Below are 13,209 nucleotides of genomic sequence, written 5' to 3'. Positions count from 1 at the left end.
AACTATAAAAAAAGCTTTGCCACATCCAGTGTTCCCTATCAATTCTGCATGCAAATTCTATTCATGTTAGGAGTACGTTGTACATTTTAAATGTAAAAATGCCAAAATTAAGTATATTTTAAAATCTCATCATGCATACTAAAACAGTTTTGTGTGTACAAAAACGCATGGATGTGAAATATGCAGCTTGTCAGAGAGTAAAAGTTTAAGTAGTAAAATATGTTAACAGGTTCAAGTTCAAAAGTTAAATTTCCTCTTTAAGTGTTAAACTGTTGATTTGTTCATGCATAGGCAGCCTTTTAAGTTAGTTCAGTAGCAAATGTGTGCATGACTTTCTTCCAGTCTTGCCAGATCATCTGCTTTTTGTTTGTTTCATATTGAAAATGTCTAACCTGCAAAGTAACTAAATCGGATAGGTTTGCGGAATAAAACGTACAGTGTTCCCCTCTGAAATGTAACGGAGCAGATGCAAACTCCCAAAAAAGTACAACACTTCAACAAACAAAGTACAGGCCATGATAGTACACAGTCAGGATAAGTGCACAGAGTAGGCAGAGTAGACTGGTATGCAGTTTAGAATTAGGACATTGATGCAGCATGTGGACAGAGCAGGCAACGCTGGCTCACTCAATTTAGGCTTTTCACCAGAAAACAGAACCATTGGCATGCTGCTGGGGGTTGGGGGCAACCAAATGCAAAACCATCCTCTATTCTCCCTTGGCTTGTGTCTGTGATAAATCAAAATGCCGAACAATTAGCACTCTGTTGACACTCTACTCACATCCAACAGTTTATACAGGGTGTGGGCCAAATGATGTAGAACGGAACTTATTGTGTTGCCAAGTGCATCTGCTATCATCACAAGTGGAAAATCATCCACTTGTTATATGAGCTTGTAAAAATAGGTCTATGGATTCCACTTACCACCAGTATAAACTGTGTTGTACCACAGATTTCTGGCATTGCAAATTTACACTACATGCATACTGTGAGCAATCACAAGGGGCAACTAATCCCCAACTGATTAGGCACTCCCATAATAAGAACTCACTGCATATGCCTTACAGGTCAAATATACAGTAGCATGTCCCCCTTCTTTACATTCAATAGGAAATCATTCGCTCAAAGCAATCAAATATAATTCAGTAACAACAGAGATAAACAACATTCATCCGGTCTAATCTCTCTGTGGACCACCCAGCTCAATCAATTAATTACCTAGTCTCCCTGTTTTACTTCAGGGCAGCAGTAATTATCTTTAAATATTAATTTGGCTTTGTCCAGGGACTGATACAAGGGCCCTGTTGTTGTCTTCTGGGTTTCTACTTGTCAAGTCAGGGGCACTCTGCTATGGGAGGTGAACCCGAACCTGGATATTATGTGCAAAGAGAAAATACAGGGCACACTTTGTCATCGCAAAGAAGGCATTTATTCGTTCTGCAAGATACAATATTTATATAAAAGTTTTGGGCAACTGCTACAGAAAGGTTGTGTAGTTTTAACCGTAGGTGGCTCAGGTTGTGCTGAGTAAGAAAAGTGCACCCACCAGATTTTTTTCTAGTGGGTTCTGAATTGATTCCAAATAAGAATCAATTCATTTATGCTCTTTGATCCATATAATTGGAGTTGTCATGCATTCACAGTTAATTTTGAATTCACGTTAGAGCCAATGTTGCAGGTGGAGGAATTTATTCCAAACTGTCCTCTTTGTGATTTGCCCAATCCTCTGTGTTTTTATTTCCATTTTCTGCATAATATATAAGAGAATAAGGCCAATAAATTAGGGTACATATTAGTAACTGTCCAAAATCCCACAGTAAACATGCGGGGACATGCAGTATGTTTCTCCTAACCACGAGTAAGGCAAACAAATCGGAATAACAACATCTGAGTTAATATCAGGCCTGTGGAACCACCAAGCCTTCAGAGGATAATATCTATCTTCGTTTAGGCTGTCTTTAATAATTAACCCAATACATTTATTTATTACTCTCCAGCACAGAGATACCCAGGTGAGTTGAGTTTCTCTGTGGCTCAGGGGAGGGGGAGGAGTGGTTCTCTTCCATCTCTCGCTCTGCATCAATGTTTGTAGCCCAGAGCAGAGGAAGCCAAGAAAAAAACTCAGATTTGGCCCATGTCCACCTTACCTGGAGAAAATATCCTGCATCAGCATATTTCCCGGAGTTCCAAGAGCAAAGAACGAATTAAACTAGAGAGATGGAGCTTGCGGAGCTAAATGGCTAATATATTCCAAATAGCCTAATTTCTATTTTCTTTTAACATGGCACATGGGTATGAAATCTCTGTGCAGTACATATTAACTAATAGTTACAAATTATTAATTTCTTTCATGTGAGAGCCAATTCATTTTTTCTCCTCAGTCCAAGAGTGTGTAGACGGACTCTCTACAGACGACCATGCCAAACATCTATGTACACATATCCATATCCCTAGTGATTCAGCAGTGCATTTGACAACAAAGTAAAAAAAGTATGTAACGTTTCAATGACACAGTTACACATGCTGCTTTAATTCTTTCACTTTTTCATGTTGTTACGACACATAGAGGAGTGCTTCTTCTCATTGTTGCTACTGTCCAAAGTTGCCTAGATCATAGTTTATGGCGCATACTGACACTTAATAAGGGTCAGCATGGCCCTTCCGAGGAGGCTGCTGCTACACAGCCTATACACAGTAAAAGGCGCCAAAATATGACAATTACGGTAAGTAATGTACTGATTTTAGCAACGTTCTGCACTGACAGTTGGTTACCCCATAATGATATATCAGCATTTATTAGATCATAATATTTTATTAAACCCATGTTATATTTTTATATTAAAACCACTAGAACGTGTTAATGTTCTGGCCAATCCGTCTGCTTTTTTAAAATATCTTCGGAACCAAATTCAAGATAAAATGTACTATTTTCTGTGATCCTAATATATCTGGCGCTCATCTTGAGATCCGAACATAAATTGACCAAATGCCAAGTTGGGGGTGAAACCAGCACAAACGAGGAGCAGCTTAACAAATTACCACTCCACTGCCAAGACCTAGGAGCGGGGAAGAAGCACACTGGCTTAAAGAAAGAGCTAAAAGCCCAGCTACAGAGGCCAAGAAACCCCAGAGGGTGAGGGGTGAGGAAGAAGAGAGGAATAGGAGTCAAGGTGGGTAAAAGCACATCGCGAGAGAGGCAGAGGGTAAAGAACAAGCCAAATAAAGAGGCAGAGTGTGATGGAAAGAGTGAGAGGCAGAGCAAAGGGAGTACAAAAATGAGGGAACAGAAGAGGGTTGATATGATTTCAATGGAATGTTTGTTGACAGTGCTCCGTGGCCCGGGGCGTTGGGATAAATGATTGAACACTGCGCCTGTCAAAGCCAGAGGATTTCTGTGGGCTTGTGTTTCTCTCTGTGCTTTTTTTTGCTTGAGGGAAGGTAGCAGTCAACTAATTGACACAGAATTAAGCATGAAACACACTAAGCGCAGCCCTGTTCTACCGTGGCTGGCCTCTCCACCAAAGAGGAGGCTTCCAGCCACTTAAAGGCATCAGATAAAACGCACATGCACACATAAAACACATACATTCATACGAAGATGAAATCAGATGTGCAAATATACAAGCATAAATACATCTGCAAAAAAAAAATTTAAAAAAGAAAAGAAAAAAAGATGACGATAAACATTCGAGCAGATGGCCCACTATTCAATTACACTAGATCAGTAATTCAACATTTAACTACACACACACACACACACACACACACACACAAGTGCAAACAAGCACATCAGCACAGGCAACAAAGCGTGGGCTACAGGAGGATATACACAGAGTACATAAGCAAACAGTATAGACTTTTCTTGTGACAAATAGCTCAGTGAGAAAGTAATCCTTCAAGATTAACAGTGTCATTCTGTGCCACACCTTGCATATTATGCTCAGGGGGCTGCGATCTCAGCTGCAGGCTTCTTGCAAATGGCTTATCAGGCATGTACTTGTACTGTTTTTGCTGTGGTCTGAAAAGCAAAGCACATGAGGGAGAGAAAGGAACTAAACTGAAGCAAGGAATGGATGAATGATCAGGAAAGACATTTACAGAAGAGAAGGAAAAAGAAATTGCCCAAAAAGAGTGAAGGCAATAACCTACATAAAAATCAGATCAAATGTGTGTGGTGCAGAAGAGGATTTGAATGGTAATTCACAGCACTGGGCACAGGTATACAGGTGGGCCTTTGTTTTCCAAGCACTTGCCTGTGATTGAGCGAAGCATGGGTCGATTAAAGGTGAGCAGCGCAGACCTTTAGCTGTAAATAAACAGCACCGCCTGCTGAAGCTCACTCTGTAACATGGTGGTATACAAGGAGCCTCACCTCATTAAAACTTGGAGCTGCGACAACAAAAACAACATGACTAAGCAGCGGGTGTGTGGGGTGGGGCACAATCAAAAATGGAAAGGGAGGGGAGGGGTTTGTGCCTCACCGGCAGAATGGTCTGGGCCGGCAGCACCCTCTCCTCCTGTCTCCACTGGCCACATCACATCGTGAATGCCCTTGTGAAGGAGCCGAAGGGAGGAAGAGAAAGTGAGAGGAGCCGAAGACAGGAAAGAAGACTCTGGGTCAAAGGGCCAACCCCATCCTGCAGCCTACCAACCAATAAGAAGGGGTCCTCCGCTGTCTTGGAGGCAACAGAGGGCGAAGAGAGGATGAAGTAAGGCAGAGGAGGAGGTAAGCAAGGAGAGTAGAGGGTGGGTTGACTGCAAGGTGGATCCCCAGGGTCTATTATCCCCGGGAAGGAGGTACTGGAGCCAACATTCTGCATCTCATTTGCAAGGCAGCAGCAAAGGTGCACCTGAGCGCAGCTAGTGAGCATCCTGCCATAGCACCAAGGCAATTAATGTCTCTTTTCAATGACATGTGCTTCTCAGTGTGACAGTGGCTGGGCAGCAGTGGGCTGGGCCAACTGGCTAAAAGAAAAGGCCTCTTGTCTTCCCACAGAGACTAATTTCAGGTAGAGAGTCTTGCCTCTGTTCAGGCGACAGTCTGAGTTACAGGGCTTTGGGTTCAAGCCTATGCACAAACACACACGAGCATGAATAAATGCACACATGCCTAACACAACATATGCACAATCATGCTGATCAGCCACTAGCAGTTTCTCACACACTAACACACAGAGTGACAATACAAACATGTATGATTCACAATTAAAATGTAAAAACCTAAATAACAAGGCCTAAGAATAATCTCCACTTGTGATATTTACTTTATGATATCAACACACATACTCGTTCACCTAAGGAGCAGGTTCACCAACTTGCTAGCACAATCGAACTGTGCCCGATACACACCCTAGGTCATCAGCTGCTGTCACACACACTCTGGTGAAAAACTAATTAAATTAGGAATCAGATCAGCACTCTGTGAGGGAGTGTTATAACTCACTTGTGAGTTCACTCACATGTCTTTAAAGGACAACCGGTTTTCTAAATTAACTGTATTTTCAACAATGCCCATACAGACACTAAAACCAACGATGAGCTATATCTAGTCACACATTATGTCTCTAGCTCTGCAACCTGGATTAGATTTGTTTGTCTGTGTTCTGTGGCCTCCTTAGTTGTCCAAAAATAATTAAAAACACAACAGTCAGACACAATGCTTTTCTGGGTGACACATTTTTTCATCAACCTGTCCTCAAACCCTACGCCCAAATAGGTTGTTTCTCCCTACCCTCTCATACAACCCAATGTTGAAACGGTGCTACCACCTAGGAATGCAGGGATCTATTGAAATTACACCCCTTTTGGTCTCAGACAACAATGTAGCAGATCGTGGCCAGTTTTTAGCTCTAATTAGTCAAAAATGCCAGTTTTAATGTGTGGTTTTAAACAGCGATTTCATTAGGGACAAAAAACATCAGTGTTAGTTTAGGTGGGTATCCACATCACCCCAATTCAACCAGAAATCAACCAGAAAACCAGAAGTTTCAATAGTGTTTGGAACACTACACAGTTCTTGGAGCACAGGTTTCAGACTGACAGACATCAACCATGAGTACGTCATTACTGGTTTTAGGGACAGTATGGGAATTGTTGAAAATGCAAAAAATTTAGAAAGCTTTAACACTAAAGGGGTGGGGGGACTTTGGGGGACTGACACAAGAAACTAGTTGATATAGTTATATGAATAATACTGGCAATATCTGAAAATTAAGTCATTCAATTCATATACTGGAAAACAAAATACTCAAAGCTTATAGCTTCTGCCTTTGAATTGAAAAAAAAAAAAAAAAAAAAACGTTTGATCATTAAGATGTAATTAGAACCTTACCAGCACTGAGCTATAAACTCCAAATTCTACCCATATGTGACGCCGAATTTTGGCCTGATGGTTGCACTAAAAGGGTTAGAGGTTGACAGGAGTTTTAGGAAACATCCTCTGTGGATCATGAATACCAACATTGGATTTGGTGGCAATTTTGCCCAGAAGGGTGGTAAAATACCCTACCCCGGATAAAGGTGTGGGATGTACAGATCAATAGAGCGGACAACATCCACATCCTTGGGCTTCTTCACCAACAGGCCAAAGATATGTTACCTTCAAATCGCATGCAGTTCAGCACCTTAAACAGACAAACTCAATGTGTCGGAAGCTATTGTGTTTAAACATTACAACCTAGCTCTGATATTAAAAGAGGAGCTTGCGAAAGAGTGGCTGTACAGCACAGAGTACAATAGGAACAAAAATCAGTGTTGATGACAGAGAACACTGTGCGGCCCTCAGGCTCTTTCTTCCTTTACACCCACATATTTGAATTAAAAACAAAAGACAGGAAAAGGGTGTCATTTTTCCTGTGTGTCTGCCTCAGACAAAAATAGTACTAAACGGTCCGTGTGTTATATTTTTATTCATATTTTACTACAACAGACTTACAATGTACTCACACATGCTGTGTTTAAAGTAGATGTGAGACATGTATTTGTTAAGAAAAAAATGTGTGATTTTTATTTTATTATACATTTGTTCATTTTGTAGTGGAAGAAGATATTTGTCAAGAGTATGTGTTACTTACACACCAATTTCACCAAGTGTTCTATCATGTAATCAAGTCATGACCTTGTGTGTGACCTCATCGCTGCAGGGCAGTGCAGCTCTAGCAAGGCTAACGCGAGGCTAATAAGTGCCATTCAATGCTTTTGTGTGCAGAGAATACATGCAAGTGCGCTCTCTCCCACACACACACGCTCACACAACACAGAGACACATATACAACAGATCCATCCTTCCGATCACTGCTCTCTACAGCCCTGGAGCTCACAATGAAACCCAGTGTGTCCCTCAGTGGGAAGTCTGCGATCTCCTTCTTGACCATCCCCACTCATCCGAGACAGAAATAGACATCGCTTTGCTTCCCTGCTCATTCTCCTAGTCAACTTGTGGTTGACACACACTGGATGAATGACTACTTCCTCCTGTTCTCCTCGGCCGACTACTGAGGTGCAGTTCCGAGTTGTCGAGCGTGCCACTGACAGAGAAAAAGAAGAAGGGATGTTGGATTTGGCTGGGTGAGAGAGAGACTGAGGGAGAGAGAGAGGGAGAGTGAGGGAGAGAAAGTGGGCTAGTTTCAGCAGAGGTATCATGCACACACACAAACACACACACTTACAGCAAAGCTGGCTGGGTTTTGACAGTGGTGGAATTATTATAGTGAGGTGTATATTACACTCCTGGGACTTCATTTACCTCCAGCATATTCACTGAGTTTCTTTGTGTTTTACGGCTCCTCATAATCCGAGGCAACACACACACACGCACTCGGGCACGTGCGCACACACACACTTATATCACACAGTATTTTTATGTCCATGAGTGTTGTCAGGGTTATTATTGAGATCATTATGGGATGTGGATACTGTTGAGATACCCTCCTCTCCCCCCTCCAATCCCACCCTTTATGTTGCCATTCTGAATCTTGGAGACCTCTCGTGAAAGGTTACCACAGCGTTCCCATTCTGGCTTCTATTTATCAATAAAGCAAATAGTCAAACATAAACACAGGCACACACACATTTGCAGAGGCGGTTTTGTATTTTGCAACTTGTATTGTTGTAATTCTCCTCTTGGTATTTAGCTGGTAAAGGTCACTGATGGACTTCTTTTGTTGTGCTGTTTGAGGTCTCTTTTGCCCATTGTGTTAACAAGTCATTAAAAATTGAGAGAAGTAAGGCAGGCCAGGAGACAGTGCATATGTTTGGAAGCATTATTATTATTAAATAATCATGTTTGTCTCGCAAATTGAGAGTGACTCATGCCACAATATCAGTAATTAGATAAATTATTGATGGGTTAGTGGGTGGGTGAGAGGACGGTCGGTGGTGGAAATGGAATTGCCAAACCCAATTACTGTCTTTTTCTTAGAGTGGCCCCATTAGGGTTGTCACTTAAGACCACCAAATGGTGGCACTAATAAAACTGCAACCAGCACTTAACAGCTTAATTAATAGTAAGATGATTAATATTTTAATTGCAGCGGATTAAATACCACTAGCGCTGAGAGGGAAGCTTTACAAGAACAGAGGCTCGTGTCCTACGCTGTCTGGTTTTAAATGTCGAACGTGTCATGTTTCACTACAAGCTCTCTCACACTGAATCAAACATAAAGCACATACGAGAAAAACTAACAGTTGGGGTTTCAGTGCAGAACATGCATTCATTTCATTTCAATAACATATTGATAAAAAAAAAAAAAGAAATTACTAAATAAATTGCACGAGGTTTTGCATATCCACACAGTCCAAAAGAGAGAGTAAACTATCTACAAGGTTATACACATTTTCATGCTATGTTAATCCTACTTAGTTGAATCTGATGCCTGGATAGTTGAAATGTTGTATCCCTTGCAGTTCTTGATAAATGGCGTTAGCAAAATGTCTCAGATGTAAAGCAAATTAGACCAACACATATAGCGTGTGCAGCTACTATCTGAATATTGTTTTCTGGATGTTAATCCTATTAAAAGACTATCCGGTGTTATTTTATGTGGAATAAAGTTGCTTGTATAAAAATGTGCAATGAAATTGAGATAGCAATATTCAACTTCCACAGTATATTACTCTCAGCAAAGAAAGGACTTCAAGAACACAACGCCCCTGAGCAAACACAATACCCCTGGGTTTATGTCTACCATCAGTGCTATGAGGCACCTGCGCACACATAAACACACTCATAGCATGCCACAATAAAAAGCGACTATCCCTCTTGCACTAATACTCATCAGCCCCCTTTCTCAAGAGGGCATGGTGTCTTCCATCCCCAACATGAATAAAACAAGTTGTTATTCTTTTCTAGATAAACACCCTCCAAGTGCCCGCAAACGAGAGGGGGAAACGACACCAAGCTTTGGTTTTCCTCCAGCAATTGCAATAGAGATGGGCTCCCCAGACACTTGCTGGGCTCTACAAAGTGGTCCTACACTGTACAAAGTGTCTGATTTGCCAGAGGCACAGGATGAAACTTCTAAGTGCAAACAAAATCTACTAAATACCAAGAACGGCTGGTTTGCTACTTGAACAAAGGTTTATTTTTTTTCACTTTGTCAATTCCTTATGTACATGGTAGTATTAATCAAATTCCCCAAGTGAGATTTGAGCTGTTGTTTGTTAATTTTAATCTACCGAATAACGCTGCTGGTAATTGAGTCATTAGGAAGCATCACTTTGGCCCATCTTTGGAAAAAAAAGAGGCTGGGAAAGTGTACATTAACCAATGGAAAAGGTTAAGCACGGCAAAATGAGAGAAAATGTGGCGGACAAATTGAGAAATTAACAATGTGCGGGTGGGGAAAATCTCGAAGGACACGCCACTGAGGCGAGACCTATAATGGCACATGGCACCAGGCAGCTGGGTGGGTAATTATCATCATGTTTTTAGCAAGGCACCCTTATCCAGGGCAACATATATGACCTGTGCTTTAACCACTTAGTTGGCCCATTTAGCTTTGTGCTGTGCTGTGTGTGTATGTGTGTGAGTAGTGCCTGAATGCAGATTTTCAGCAGTATGCTGCTATAACACTAGGCATAATGTCTCTGTTGCAGGTGCTAGAAAGACAGCCATAGTTGGCACTTTGGATTGTGATGCAGGTGTGTGGCCCTCCCTGTGGTGCCAGGGTGGCAGAGGTGGCAGAGGTGCAGACAGGTGCGGATTAATGCAGGGTTCATACACCTTTTAAAAAGTCAAATTTAAGCACTTTCAAGGTCAAGGTTCAAGCTTTTCCAGCAATTTACAGCTGTGGTAAATTAGATACTTGCACAAATAGATAAATACTGAAAATGAAAATCCTATTTTCAAAAGAAAATGTAAAAAGCAGCGACATTTGTCTTTGTATTGTGCAAATCAAAGCAAAATTTTATTTGACAAACAAAACAGCATTATCAATTATCTTAACCTATGCAATTTAATACAACCCAATAAAACAAGTTGATGAATTCTACTTTTACAAGATTACAATTTCTCCTTTTTTTTTTTGAAAATGTCATAAAAGTAATAATTCTAGTATGTGTTTATTATTTGAGGTGGCTGAGTGCATTATATTAAGACATGGTTCTAATCTTTTGGCAAAGAAAGAAACCAAGTGAAAACCTTTTGTTCACTTTTCTATAGCCTACTCAGTTATCTACAAGTTGGCTGGTTTTATTGTTTATGAGTTTTTCTGTTGTGATAAATTACAAATGTTACCGTTACTGTTAGATAACAGTGTGTTGGGGGTTCGGGTCGGGTCACACATAAAAACAGACTGACCAGTCAGTCACACACAGACCCAGGTGTAACAGTTTTAATATTAGACTAGTTTATTTCTCCCCCTACTAAGCGAACCAGCTACTCAGTCGCTGTTTATTGTGAAAGACATAGTTTTCAAGCACTTTATCCAAAATCCAAGCACATTTTAGGCCTTGAAAAAACAACAAGGATTTCAAGCACCCGCATGAACCCTGTTAATGTCCTTGGGGAAGGTGAGAGAGTGACCCCATGAAGATCCAGCTGGGAGCCTGGTGAACAGAGAACCCAGATGTGTGTATGTGTGTGTTTGAGAGAGTTTTCATTTAAGTGAGAGTCTTTTAGTTTCTCCATGTGCGCCCACTGCCAGCTTGGTACGAAACAGCTGGCTCCCACCATCTGCTGCTCTTCTCCATCAGCAACCTCAGTGTGTGTGTGTGTGTGTGTGTGTGTGTGTGTGTGTGTGTGCAATCGTGTGTGTACGTATTAGTGTTGTCCAAAATTAAATATATTGGACATAAATGTAATAAACAGATTTGAGATGTTGGAATGTGCAGGAAAAGATGCCATGTAAGTACTTACGTTCTTTTGAAATAGGTGAAAAAAATACTTTTTGTGACATTTATTTTGCGGAATTTCAAAGGCAAATCCAATGGATGTACATTTCTTTGAAAGCTAAACATTGACTAGTGTATGTTAGCATACCGCTTTGGTTGTTAATCATGTGCTCCAAGGAACCCTACTTCATCGAACAGACTAAGGAAAGAAAAAGAGAAGGATTGGGAGGGTGGGGGTTTAGTATGCTAAAAAAACATCCAAAACAAGACACGTGAGACATACGGTTCAAGTGTTAATTAGGGAGCCAATATTACAAGATAAATCAGAGATGGAGGGAAGGTTTGGAGCAGAGGAAGATGAGGGAGGGAAGAGGAGGAGTGAGAAACGGAGAGAGAGGCAGGGCAGGGTGTTGATTTGAGCAGGGCCTGGGGGCAGCCTACAGGGCAGAGAGGGGGAATGATAGACTGGCTAACCAGGCGTTGATCAGGCCTGTGCAGCTCTCCTCTTTTCATCTATAGTGAACAACTGAAGTGGCAAGAGAAAGTCTGTTAGCTTCTTGCCTATTTGCTTTAAAGTCAGCATTAAACATCAAGTGTCACTTGATTTTAAGCTAATCAATTATGCGTTTTGATGTACTGATGGTTGAAACTGTATTTGTTATGGACTAGGACTCAAAAGCATTTTATTGTATGAAAAACTAGTAGTAGAAGGTATAACAAGTGTCATGTTGCTCACAGAAGACAGTAATGAAAAATGATGCCCCTTTACCTCCCCAAATTTAAAGTCGAGCAGCAGAGGCAAGAGTGAGTAATCTGTAATCGGAGCAATGTGGAGGAGTGCGGCGCTGCTAATGTGACTAGACCCCGCTGTTCTCGGAGGAAGGCAGTGCTGGAGGGAAGGAAGAAGAGGAGGAGAAGGAGAGGCAGAGGGGATGAGCAGGAGATAGAGGAGATAGAACACACACCGAGGCGGTTTGGGAAACGCTTGCTCCAAACACGGCAGAAGGTACGGAACAAGGCGCTCTGTGTGGGCCCCATTATTTTTACTCCCCATTCTCTTTTCCCCTCTCTCTGTTTGAAAACGGCAGGATTTTTCTCCTCCTCCCTGACATAAAAGTAAACAACGTTGCCTGCAGGCACAATTTTCCTGGCAACACAATAAAATGTGCAGTGAATTTATGATGGTCATCCATTAGCTCTTACCAAGGAAACATCACCCGTATCTGTCGTCCATCATTATAATAGAGGGTTAATGCACTGAATTTACATAAAAAAGTCATATTGTCTGCATGAATTATTTACACCCTCAGCTGTTTTTTCCAATTTCTCTCTTTTTTCCCCCCCTCTCCGTCCTCTTGTTCATGGTGAGGGGGTTTTGGTCCAGATTCTCATGGAGAGAATCTGACACTAAATTCCGCCGTGAGGTGGTCCTGTCGTCACAACCCCTGTGCACCTATATTTCTCTCCGTCTCTGCTTCTTTCCATCCCTCCTGCCTTCCGTCTCTTCTTCTATCTTTATCTGTGAGGGACAAAATGAGCTGGGGACATTATGATGTGCTAGTTTATAGCCCCCTGGTTGTTATTCAGTCAATCAACACTGTGAAAATCTTTCACAGCTTCCCACTTGTAAGTGCACTTGTAATCAGTCAACTCTACTCAGGTTTTGACAGTGAGTATTTAAATGCGCTATACAAACCTGAACATAGTACAACGTATACTATATAATGCCAATTGTACAAATTAACAGCCATTCCACCAGCCCACTGTTTATAAATGTTTGCTAATTTAGTTTCACAAATAACACAGCGATGATCTCATCCTAATTCTTTAGTGGCATTATCTGGTACAACATACCATATGATCAGAGTGACAGTCATA

The sequence above is a fragment of the Channa argus genome, chromosome 7 (assembly GCF_033026475.1).
Source record: "Channa argus isolate prfri chromosome 7, Channa argus male v1.0, whole genome shotgun sequence".
NCBI lineage: Eukaryota > Metazoa > Chordata > Actinopteri > Anabantiformes > Channidae > Channa > Channa argus.
The sequence above is the reverse complement of the archived record's forward strand: the minus strand, read 5'-3'. Positions refer to the sequence as shown.